The 9,402-nt window shown below is 35.4% G+C and overlaps 1 pseudogene; it reads right to left on the bottom strand.

Annotated features, from left to right (window-relative positions):
- Window positions 1-3,795: 3,795 nt before the first annotated feature.
- LOC138874563 (ethylene-responsive transcription factor ERF038-like) lies at window positions 3,796-4,810 on the bottom strand (annotated as a pseudogene).
- Window positions 4,811-9,402: the final 4,592 nt, after the last annotated feature.

Genomic DNA, 9,402 nt, shown 5'->3' with positions numbered 1-9,402 from the left:
ATTAGTAGACACATTTGCTAGTCAAAGTTTATTGGTTTTACTCACATGATACACACATCCTAGTCGAGTCTTTAGTTTTACTCTCATCATTGCATCAATAACACAGGTGATTTACAGTTTTGCTAACAACTCACAAATCTTCCTAGTGCAAACTGGGGCAGAAAATTTTGTTTGTTTTGTTGTTTTGATTGCAGGCACCCACCTGGAGAACGAGGGAAGACATTTCAGAGTTCATTTCAGAATTATTTCAAGTTTCAAGTCAGTAGCAGGTACCCACCTGGAGAGCGAGGGAAGTCATTTCAGAATTCAATTCAAGTTAGAAGTAGCAGAAGCTCGCGGCAAGAATGCGAGTCGATAGTCCGAGGTGACCAAGGCTCAAGACGTGGTTGAAGTTATGTCTGGTCTTGATCCGGAAAAGCTGAAGAAGAATGAACTAACACCTGCAGCTAGTGAGCGTCAAGGTTCAGATCTAAAGTCTACATGAAAAACCATTCGAGACTCAAGATCAAGCTTCAGAAGTCTTATAGATAGGAATTTTGTAACTCATAGCTGACATGCTTAGTTAGTCTTTTTCATTTTTTGATTTTTGATGTAATAACAGGACCGTGGACCGGAACCTCGACGGTACCTCGATCGGCTCTCCACCTCGGTATACTCCATCATCTCACGCACTTCTGAACTACACGTGACCTGATTCCTTTATAGCCAAGGATATGTAGGCAGCTCAGATACCAGGGCTCGGTCACACTCTCTTCCTTTCTCTTAGTTTTTGGTCTCTCCAAATAAGGGTCGGGTCAAAAACCTGTCTAGTCGTTCTTTGTCTGAAAATACTTCGTATTTCTAGTCAAAGAGGGGCAGCTGTAGACATGTAATTTTTGACCCTCCCCGAAATTTCACTCATTTTAGCGTAAAATATTTAATTTAGGCTTAATATAGTTATTTCAACCAATTTTGACTCTTTTACTTTATTTTAAAAACAAAAATTGAAAATTACAAAAATAGTTTCATATTTCTCTATTTAATTCACGTATTAGATATCGTTAGGAAGATATGATACTTTGAACCTATTTTATTTTTACAAAATCTTGAAAAGTACCAAAATAGTTTCATAGTATAATATATTTGTTTTAATTAATTAGGATTAGTTTTATATTTTTATTTTTTGTAAATTTTATATCATTTTCAGAAAGAAGAGTGAGTTTTCGACTTAATTTATCACATTTTTAGCAAGAGAAGTTCATTCTTGATCTTTTAGCCCAATTTCAAGCCCAACAAGACTGAACCCATTACCCCTCTTCTTTAAACCTAGCCCTAGAAAGACTTTCTTCTTCTTCCTTAGAAAAAAAAATCCTAGGACACAAGACTAAAAACCCATGGCTGCCATCTTCAACAGATATACAACACAAAAACCCTAGAACCCATCTTCTTCCTCATAAGATAACTAAGACAACAAAGAGACAAAAAACCCTAGCTGAACCCTAACCTACTGCCGCCGCCGCCCCTCGCTGGCAACCACCACAACCACCTATACCCGCCCCCATCCGTGACCAGCAGCCCAGCAACCGAACGACCCCTGCTCTTCTCCAACCAAACCAGACATCTAAAACACCATAGCCGTCCACCCTCTTCCAAGGCACAGCAAACAGCCGCGGTGCACAAACAAAGAAAAAAACGACTTCAGCTGCATTACCTCCCTCCTCGCCCTGGCTGTTGTTCCTCCGTCTTCGCCGCCGATCGAAGTTACTCACCGGCGATGGCAAGCGACAATGATGACCATCGTTTAATCATTTTCCTTCCACATTTCTCGCTTTGTTCTTTCTTTTACGGGTAAACAGATCTGAAAATCGAGAAAGGAAAGCTTCTAAAATCTGGATTTCTAAGAGGTTTTGTTTTAGGTCGAATTTGCCATTTGTTGCTAAAGTTGTTTCTGCCCAGTCGAGTTTCATATCACTTGTCACCCACTACATCCTGCTTCTTTTCTCGTTTTTAAAGTTTGAGTTCTTGTTGCCGATGGAGGTCGCCAATCGATTTTCCGGACCAGGTCTTGTTCCAAAGTTTCTGTCAAGTACTTGTATGCCATCTCGAGTATTCATGCTTCCAATCTTTCGAACGGTTGCAATCAGATTCTGTTTTTGAGGTCCCTCTCATCTCCTTCTCTTTATTATGTGTGTTGTTATTTCTCATGTGCTATACTAATTACATGATAATGGCTTAATGTTCTTGGTTGGTTTAAGTTCTGTCAAATTGCCTTTTGTTTTATTTTAGTTGAGCTTGTTTGCTTATTTTTGGTTGTGGTCTAGGTCCTTATACATTTGTTACTTGTAATGTCAGCTTTGAATTACTTGTATGTGCTGAATCACACATGGAAATTAATGGATAGATGATGCTTATGAACAGAAATGGGATTGAGGTTCGGGATTTGAAGATTCAAAAACGATTTGGGATGCTAAGACGGATTTTTTGATAACTAGCGATTAAAATGATTTTAGCTTAGGTTGATTTCCCTCATTTCATTCTTTGCATTTATTAATTTACCCGCTAGAAACATGTCTCGGCCGGCCACACTTGGGTAGGCAAACCTTTAGGATTTTATTTGAATTTATGAGGCGAGAGGTCGTTCCCTTAGTTAAATTTATCCGGGGAATGCCCCGAAGGATTTGTATATACTTTATCCGGGGTATGCCCCCGTAGTACATGTATTTGGAAGCTGTGACGAACACCATGGAGGAAGTATAATGTAGGCTAGCTTTTATTTATTTTTATTTTTCTTTTATTAGGTGGGGACGACTTCTAGCCTTTTTGTGTGTATTTTCTTTTCTGTGACTTTACCTCAACTTGAATATTTTAAAAGCTAACTAGATCGAGTATGCAACCGTACTAGTTACAGAACTTGGGGAGTGCCTAACACCTTCTCCCCGAGTCAAATGAACCTCTTACCCGAATCTCTGGTGCAGACTTAGTTTTGGAGTCTCAAGTGCTTTGAAAGGAAAAAATTATTTTTAGAAAAAAAAAAACGGTGACCGGACACACCGAAATCAAATGTCAGGTGGCGGCTCTGAGTTATTTTCTTTTGAACACAATTTTTTGTCACTTTCTAATTGAAAAACCCTGTCGAGCTTTACTAAATCTTTTTATTTATTTAAGAGGGTTAGTGAAGCTTGTAAAAAAAGGGGTGTGACAGCGGGGATCTCGACACGTATCGATAAAGAACCGACAGTTAGTTAATCAAAAGATTTTTTTACCTTTTACAAAATTGTACCTAAAGTAGGACTCCCCTACTATATAAAAGGATGTCTGATAATTCATGAAACAGATTGTTACACGCATTCCAAAGCAATATATTATTATTTTCTCTGTTGTTAGCTCTTTTTCTTGTTCATTAGTGTTGGCCATTGCAAGTCTAGATCGGGGGTGAATACTTCACTAAGGCTGGAATTATCCTCCTCGTGTGATTTGAATTTATTTCATCTTTGTTTGTTCAATCTAACTCAACTTGTCACTTAGTATCAAATTAATCAGCGTATCTTTAAAACCACTACAAATTTAATTGTTATCCGATTTTGAGGGTAAACAAACATCCCAACCCTTCTCCATTTATCTACATTTGCTAATATGAGGAAATTTACACAGGAGGAGTTCGACCTTGACATCCAGCATGGGCGGCAATTGCTCTCTAATTGTTACAGTGAAGCATTTTTATTATTGTTGTTTGGTTCAGCATAAACAAGAAATTCATTAAAGTAGAAAACTATGGTAGATATATATGAACACGAGTTTACAAAATTTGGCTTTTGCTATAATGGTTGGTTTTTTTAAGTGTTTTGTTTGTTTTCTAGTGGCTCTCCCATAAAAATGGCTCCTCGAGCCAGAATCCAACATCGGCTTCAACCTGCGGCCAAGTTGAAATTGGATCAGAATAACGGCCAATTTGATCTACTTTATTGATTGAAAGATCAGGCAGGTTGAAAAATGTATCATCGTTGTCCGTTGATAAGTCGGTGGATGAACATGAACTCAGTAGGTCGATTGGGCTCGAGATTTCATGGCTGGGTTCGGCTCGAGACTTCATTTCCTCGGGAAATGTGGTGGCAGCGGCTTTTGCAGCCGCGATTTGAATGTCCTTAGGGGAAATAGAAGCTGGTCGTGGGAGTTGATCAGCTAAATAAGGAAAATTAAGGTAAGCCGAGTGTCTTTGATGGCTAAAGCCGCGACATCATGAGCTCAAGCTGCCATTTCAGCCGTTGAATAAGCTCCAAACCATATTCTTGATTTTTTCCTTGGCTCTCGAATTTCGGACACCATTTTCCCCAATTCCTCTTACGAACTCCTCTATATGTCGGATGCTTGTCATCACCCTCGTTTTTCCTTCTCTTCCTGTTCTCATCGGTGCCACCAATATGATCATTTGCTTTGTAGTTGAATTCTTGAACTTCTTTTGAGATTGTTTTCACTTTATATTCTATTGAGATTTTCGTATTGCTCTTCAGGAAGGAGGAGGAGGACGAAGAAGAAGTGGTGATGGTTGAAGGAGAATTTAAGCTATTAGAGGATGAAAATGAAGTAGAGAAGTCATGATAATGGGCTGGAGTTTCAAGGTTGATTTGTTCTTCAAGATCTTTCATTATAGTAACTAGAGATAGTGATTGTAGTAGTAGTAAGAAAAAGATTGTAGGAAGGACAGTACATTAAAATAGAAATGCTAGGTTTTTTTGCTTCTATGGTTCTTGTTCTATAAATTGGTGCATTCATTTAAATAAATATAGGGGGGAAAACAAAGGTGAGAAAAGGAAATAAAGAAGAATGGACCGTTGGCCATGAGGGTGTGTACAGTTCATCTATTTTGTAAGCCATGTGGAAAATGGCTTTATTTTATTTTTTGAAAAAGGGAAATAAAAATGAAGAGAAAATTAAAAACAGAAATGAATAGTCGTAGTAGTTTTCGGCGTCATCACAGCCACAGGCTAGAAATTGTCCTTGTTAAAAACCATGAGATTTGCATAGGGTCCTTGTAGGGTAATCCATGATATGTGCTATCTATTGATTAAGGAAGTGTTTGGTACAGTGGAACAGGTTTTGTTGAAAAATAAAATTTCTGAAAAATAAGTGATTTTTCCTTGTTTGGTTAGTGATTAAAAAAAAAATTCGAAAAATATTTTCTAGTATTTGGTTAGAGAGTAAAAAATATTTTTTAGGAAAATAATTTTCTATGCTACTCTCTTCATCCCCCCCCTTTCATCTCCCAATTCCCCATGTTTTCTGTGCTCCTCCCCCCTCCCCCAAATATCCAACATTTTCAAGATTCTATTTTCTTTAAATATTTAATTATTCTTTTAAAAATTTACACAAACACAAAGGAACTAATATGTTGCTTTACTTTTTCACATAAGAACATCATTGAAATTTGAGCTCCATAACAAAACAAAAAATACTCTTTTTTTTATGAAAAAAAAGTACTCTTTCTATATGAAAAGAAAATAGTCGTTTTGTTGAGATAAAAGAAAATATTTTGTTTATACTATGTAAAGAAAATATTCAATTTTTTGAATTGAAAGAAAATATTTTTTCTATTACATGAAAAGAAAATACTCATTATGTTGAAATGAAAAAGAAAGCACTCTATCTATAACATGAAAAGAAAATTTTCTTAATAATATTTCTACTTAGGGTAGGGGTGAGGGGTAATGTAGGGGGTTGGGTGGGGGTTGGGTAGGGTTGTAAGTAGGGGGTGGGTAGGGTTGTAAGTAGGGGGTAGGGTGGGTGCAGTGGGGGCGGTGGGTGGGGTAGGGGTGGGATGGGTGGGGTTGGGATGGTGGGGATGGGGAATAGGGTGGGGAAGATTGAAAAAGAGTTTTGGAAAATATTTTCCCTTCTTAATTTTGATAGGAGAAATATTTTACTACAATTAGAGGAAAATGAGTTTATGAGGAAATTATTTTCCAAAATATGTAAGTCAATCAAATATGAAAAAATTAAAAAATATTTTCCGAAAAATATTTTCATGTGTACCAAATACACTCTAAATATCTTGTGTTCAACAAATTTGTATAAATTAAAGTTGTTTAAACAATTATTTTAGAATCTCGATTAATTTAATTTATCCATGTTAATTGCAAATCGATTGTTGTAGTTTATTTAAGATATTGTATTTTTTTCCTTTTTGTTATTCACTTTTTGGGATGTATTATGCGTACATAATTTCATAGATCCAAATAAAACGTTTTGTTAGATTGATCATGCAGTTACGGCCAATCAAGATAGATTGACTTTATTTGGTTGGTAATGCCAAATTTCTTTTATATATGTCTTCTTTGAGTTGCCATAATTCTTATGTTTCAAGGACTCCTTAAGTTTAAACTACACTAGTCAATGCAGGATTTAGGTATTATACCTAATCGCTATTTGTTTTTCCTTACAAGTAGTTAGTTTACATTGAACAAATCTATTGCATACTAAACTTGGAGAACGGCGAAGTTTTAGCTGGCTGACCATTGACCAATAAAAGTTGAGACTGGGAAAATAAGAAATGATAGTATTACATATATTTAGCATCATTGAGGGGAAAGATTCGATCCTATAATACATATTTATTTCTTTTTTCACAAAGTTAACATGTAACAAGAAAAGAAACAATTTAATTGGTGAAAGAATTTAAACTCGTAATGTTACAAACAAAACCAAGGTCAATTTGCCAAATAGTCTGGGATCAATAGATTTTGTACTCATTGCAACTTTTTAAATTTTATGTCAAATTTCTCAATAAATCTTTATTATTATATGGAAGAGATTTTTATATCTTTATTTTCTTCTATCCAAATTATAGGGCATTATATTGAAACATTTCCACGAAGACTATTTTCGGCCTTTGTTACAAGGGAGGCAGACAACCAATTTAAAGCCAGTACAGATGACCTTATGCATAAATCAGAATATGTAGAAATTTAGTTAAAATTTTAAAATATTTAGAACTAAAAGCCCACTGCACCTTAATGCACATGAGTCACATGTTAGTGGGTCCTCCACTCCAGATTTGTTTGCCTAATTGGTTAACTGGATTGAGAAATTTTGGGTGACTGTTTCAAGTTTTCATGTTTGACATTGATTATAAATTGCTGGGGAATAATCATTTTTCAATTTCCCACCTAGTTTCCGGTAATCCAAGTGGGGATCGATTAATTCGGATTAGCATCGTATAATACTTATTAAAGAAAACTATGAGATTCTTTTTATTCTCAGATCTCGAGTTAGAGATTTTTTATTAAGAGTGGAGGAATCCTATTCATTTTATCACAATCTTTAGCAGGGGAATAATCACTTATAATAAAACGTCATGCTGTTATAATTATTTTATTTTACACTCCTAAAACATATGGTTATGCTTCACTAGCAGTACGTTGTTGTTTTTAGCAGCGGATTTCATATACTTTTCCTTCCTTTCGATAATATCAGAGTTTGAAATTGAGGCTGAACCTTCTAATTCTCGATCTTAATTCGAACATTGATATTTTTAAATTTTTAAAATAGAAAATACATAGTTAGAAATTATATAAATATTATAAATTGCAACTTCAATAGTAAAGATATTTAAAATATATTGAGAAGTTGCAGTCAAAGAAAGATTTTGTGACTTTCCAAAAAAGAGATTATCATATGAAGCAAAACGGGAGAGCAGTACCTTCCTAAACTTTTTGAAAGATCATCATGCGGATCGATGAGCTAAAATGTGTTAGATTTTTCCCCTTTTCACACACTCTTGTTTTTACTATAAATCTACTATAATAGAATTTTAATGGTGGAGGCAAAGTGTGTTGACCCCAAAATGAAAAGAAAAAAAAAAGCAAAAAAAGTTAACGAAATTCAAAATAAGAAAACAAAAAGAGCAAGGATTCTCTTGTTGGCCATTGAATTGGTTTATTTAGAACGTGTTACTATGATATTTGACAAACAATTTTAAACATTAAATCTCGAGTAGGTGGTTGTCTCCTAATAATAAATTCCAGTGTCGTTTCTTTGTTTTTGTGTGAGTGTAGTGGTTCACGACCGATGGGTGTGGTGTGATGGTTTGGGATATTTTTACTCTTAACTAGAAATTCTGAGCTAGACCTGTGAATGTAAAAATCTCTCAATTATATGAAACACATTACCCTTTTAGAAATTTTCCCAATGAAAATCCGAATTAATCGAGACAGTACCTAAAGAAAAAAAGAGTGTCGCGGTCCTCTTGCTAGCACACACGCAATTATAGTAAGTCATAAAGAATTTGGCAAATCAATAATAAATATCTTAAGAACGATATTAATTCAACTAATACCTTCTAAAATAACTATATATAATGTCGATCTCGTACAAATGACTTTGCTTAAAAAAAGTTGAAAGAATTATTGTCCTTGTCACTTGGCCTAAGAATCCAACCGAAAATGATCTAGATTTGAAGCTCTTACCCTATTTAGCTCATGTTGTATATAACTTGAAAGAAACTTTTCAGCCTTTAGCCCATTATTAAAGACACATTTTTAGGGTTTTTATTATTTTCTTCTTTCTTCATTCCCAGCACACCAAATTCTCTCCCACCGCCTCTCGCTTCTTTCTTTCCAACCCACATAGATTCCTCATCCTCTCTTAACCTAGCCCCCGCTATTCCCCTCCCCTACCCTCTACGCAGTTCTACCATCAATGGCTCGAAGAAGGCTCGGGCTCCTACTCCGTCGTCCATGGTGGCAAGCAGAAGAATATTGAAGATTTTTGAAATTGGGTCTGACTCTTTGCAGTTTGAAACCTTAATTTCCAATGTTTGGTCAAGCTCCGAGGAGCAAAGATCGAAAGCTAAATCAATCTTCAACACGATGAAGCAGAAAGCTCCAGACTTGCTTGTTCTTAAACTTGTTGACCTTCTTGACTCATCGCAAGTTATAGATTCCCGTGATATGTGTGTTGTCCTCCTTGAAGTCTCGAATCTGAAATTGGGTGTATCGTATCTGTGCGTTGAATTCCGAATCGTTGGCGCAAAATTGCTAACCTATAGACGAGTTGAATCATCCAATACCTTCTACTACAACTCGAGGCTTGGATAAAAATCATAACTATGTAGCAGTTTGTATAAACAATGTATAATAGTGTATAATTGTGTATATGAATATACAAACACCTCTTATACACTATTATACATGTTTATACAAGTTATACAGTATTGTATAATTGTGTATAAATGTATATATTTGTGTATAATGTTGTATAATTATATATATTTTTTCAGTTTATAAGGATGTATATACATTGTTAGTGTGTAAGAGGCCTCTACGGAAGTTTGACACTTCATTCTCTTCTTCTTTTTTGTGTATGTGCTGTATAAAAAAGATTTGTACGCGTTGGAGGGATTCTACAATTCATTTACCAAGTCTTTATTTT

The sequence above is a fragment of the Nicotiana sylvestris genome, chromosome 8 (genome assembly GCF_000393655.2).
Source record: "Nicotiana sylvestris chromosome 8, ASM39365v2, whole genome shotgun sequence".
In the NCBI taxonomy this organism is placed as follows: domain Eukaryota; kingdom Viridiplantae; phylum Streptophyta; class Magnoliopsida; order Solanales; family Solanaceae; genus Nicotiana; species Nicotiana sylvestris.
Note: the sequence above shows the minus strand (reverse complement) of the source record. Positions and strands in the feature narration are given on the sequence as shown.